The following is a 3,370-nucleotide window of genomic DNA, read 5'->3' on the forward strand; positions in this document are numbered from 1 at the left end:
TTCCTTGCACCTGCCCCTCCCAAGCCTTCACCACACTATTGTCTGTGTCCATGGGCTATGCATATGTGCATATAAATTCCTCAGTTAATCTCTCTCCATGCCCTCTCCCCCTCCCCCCCAATCCTTCCTTCCCTCTAAGATTCATCAGTCTGTTCCATGTTTTTATGTCTCTGGATCTATTTTGTTCATCAGTTTATTTTGTTCATTAGATTCCACATATGAGTTAGATCATGTGATACTTATCTTTCTTTGACTTGCTTATTTCGCTTAGCATAATACTCTCCAGGTCCCTCCATGCCAGTGTTCTCAACCTTGGCTGCACATTAGAATCACCTGGGAACCTTTTAAAAATCCTGATTCCTGGGCCTCATCCTCTGGAAATTCTGTTTCTTTGTTACTAATGTTGTGGCCCCACCCCATAACAAAGAAACAGAATTTCCAGAGGATGAGGCCCAGAAATCAGGATTTTTAAAAAGATTCCCAAGTGATTCTAATGTGCAGCCAAGGTTGAGAACCACTGCTCCATGCTGTCTCAAATGGTAAGAGATCCTTATTTTTACAGATGCATAGTATTCAATAGTGTAAATGTACCACAGCTTTTTTATCCGCTCACCTACTAATGGGCACTTGGGCTGTTTCCAGATCTTAGCTATTGAAAATAGAACTGCTATGAACATAGGGGTGCATATGTTCTTTCTGATTGGTGTTTTGGGTTTCTTAGGATATATTCCTAGAAGTTGGATCATTGGGTCAAATGGGAGTTCCATTTTTAATTTCTTGAGGAAACTTGGTACTGTTTTCCACATGGCTGCACCAGTCTTCATTCCCACCAGCAGTGTACTAGGCCCTAGAGTTCTCTTTTCTCCACATCCTTGTGAAGAACGCAAACACTTGTTGTTTGTTGATTTGTTGATGGTAGCCATTCTGACAGGTGTGAGGTGATACCTCGTTGTTGTTTTAATTTGCATCCTTGGATGATCAGTGACTTTGAGCATTTTTTCATATATCTCTTGGCCGTCTGTAAGTCCGCTTTGGAGAAATGTCTATTTAGGTCCTTTGCCCATTTTCAAATTGGGTTGTTTGTCTTCCTTTTTGTTAAGTTGTATGAGTTCCTTATATATTTTGGCAATTAACCCTTTATCAGATGCATCATTGGCAAACATGTTCTCCCATGCAGGGGCTCCCTTTTCATTTTGTTGACCTAACATTATCTGGCAAACATCTTTTCACATCAATGCCTGCATTCCAGCTTCATTCCTGTTGGGGGCAACACAGTGTCCCACAGCATAAATTCAGCCAGTCATCTCTTGATGTATATTTGGGTTATTCTCAGGCTTTTGCAATTACAGATCTTTATTTAGATCTCTTGACATACTTTTGATGTCCCTAAAGGGAATTCCTTGGGATGGAATTCTTGAGCCCACTTTCATGTTCTTTGCATTTGACTGTTGCTTTCACATCTACATTATTCAGCCTCAGATCTGGCAGCACCAGCCTAGAATGATACTTACCACATGAAAGGCAACTCTCTTCTTTGAGGTTTTCCTGGGACTTTAGGTAATTTCCTGGCTTGAATATGGAAGTCAGATAAACAAGCTCAAAGCTCATGACATCATATGTCAGCTCCTCAGTTTAAAGTAAGTTGAGTGCTGTGCGAGGTAGGGGGTACTGAAAAGTTTCAGGGGCGTTACATTCATCCAACACATGCGTATCAGTGTTTTGTACATGTCAGGCACTGGGGGAACAAAGCTAAAAAGATGTGCTCACCTTCCAGGGAGCAGTGGTTTGTGCAAGGCAGCCCAATGGGGGCACCAGAAAATGGGTGAAAAGGGGCTTGAATCAAGACCTGCAGGAGGGTCAGACGATACGATGAAGGCTGTGGGGTGGGAGGAAGGGCATTCTAGGCAGAGGCCACTGCCCTTGTGAAGACTTGGAGGCAAGGAAAACTGACTGGGATTGGCACTGGGGAGAACCCAAACCATGGAGACATGTGTGGCCACGTTGGAATGATCAATGCAGATCAAATCCCAGTCCTGGAGTTTACTTTCTTCTCACAGCATTTAGTTATAAGTGAGATTATTGAAACTATGCCTAACACATAATGTCCAATAAATTGTGCTCATGCTCATGGTAATGCATGGCTGCCTTTCAGAAATACAGTGTCTATCTTTGGAATACTAGAATCCCTAAAGCCACATAAACATCTCCCCCTGTCAGTGGTGTTATCATGGAGAAAGATGTTTTACAGAAATGGATTTTCAAGTAACTGAAGTTTATTCTCTTGGTTACGAACTTTAAAAACATTACATGACGAGTGATGGCATTTTTCCGCACATCTGAACATGGGTAATATCCTTTCCCTTCTGGATGATCAGGACTAATTGCTCTGTATTGTACCATCTGCCCATGGGTTTGTGTGTGCTTCTTGGTGCCTCCATCTCTTTCCTTGGCTGTTTGTCAGCTTCCGTTTCCTCTGCCCACTGCCCTTCCTCTCCTCTCCACAGCTGTTTACATGGTTGTTATGAAACCGTATGTCCTAATGAGAATGCTATTAATGTAAACATCATGTTTGCTTACTTGCTCTTCATTGTGAATTAAAATCATGCACTTTCCTTATAAATAAAGCTTTGTTTTAAAGAATTCTAACTGCACAGAAACAGAGAGCATAAAAAATGAACATAGTTCTTCCAAAGTATTCCTTCCACACCTACCCTGTATGGATCAGGGGTCTCCAGAGAAACAACCAATAGAGAGTGTGTGTGTATCTCTAACTCTGTACATCTATAGATATCTATAGATACACACACGCACAGATTTATTTTAAGGAACCGGTTCATGCGATGGTGGCAGCTTAGCAAGTGCAAAATCTGCAGGGTGGGCTGGCAGGCTGGATACCCAGGGAGAGTTGTAACTCAAGTCCAGAGGCAGAATTCCTTCCCACGCTGTTCTCTTCAGGTCTTCAGCTGATTGGAGGAGGCTCATCCACAGCACGGAGAACAGTCTGCTTTACTCCGCATCTCCTGATTTAAACGTTAATCTTATCTCCAAAGTACCTTCACAGAAACACCTGTCTCACAGGCGCAAACCCCAGCGTTCCGTCCTGGCCTCCCAGGGTCTGTTGCTCACTTCACTCCAGGGCCTCCTGGCTGGTCCCTGGGAGGGCCGGGCATGTCCTCTGCCTGGACCTTTCCCTCATGTCCCTTGGCTTGTTCCCTCACCTCCTTCTTACCCTCCCAGTGTCTCCTCGGTGGGTCCACCCAGCACCCTGTTTAAGACAGAGCTATGCTCCCTGCACTCAACCACCTCCTGTGGCCCAGTGTACATTCTAACACTCTATCCCTTACATGTTAGGTCTACAGTTTATGTCGTT

The 3,370-nt window shown here is 43.7% G+C and overlaps 1 protein-coding gene across 1 annotated transcript in view; it reads left to right on the forward strand.

Moving 5' to 3' along the window:
* Nucleotides 1-3,370, forward strand: part of ANKRD33B (ankyrin repeat domain 33B) — a 79,352-nt gene that overhangs the window by 50,338 nt on the left and 25,644 nt on the right. The window lies entirely within an intron of this gene.

Source organism: Myotis brandtii, unplaced genomic scaffold (genome assembly GCF_000412655.1).
Source record: "Myotis brandtii unplaced genomic scaffold, ASM41265v1 scaffold328, whole genome shotgun sequence".
NCBI classification, from domain to species: Eukaryota; Metazoa; Chordata; class Mammalia; order Chiroptera; family Vespertilionidae; genus Myotis; species Myotis brandtii.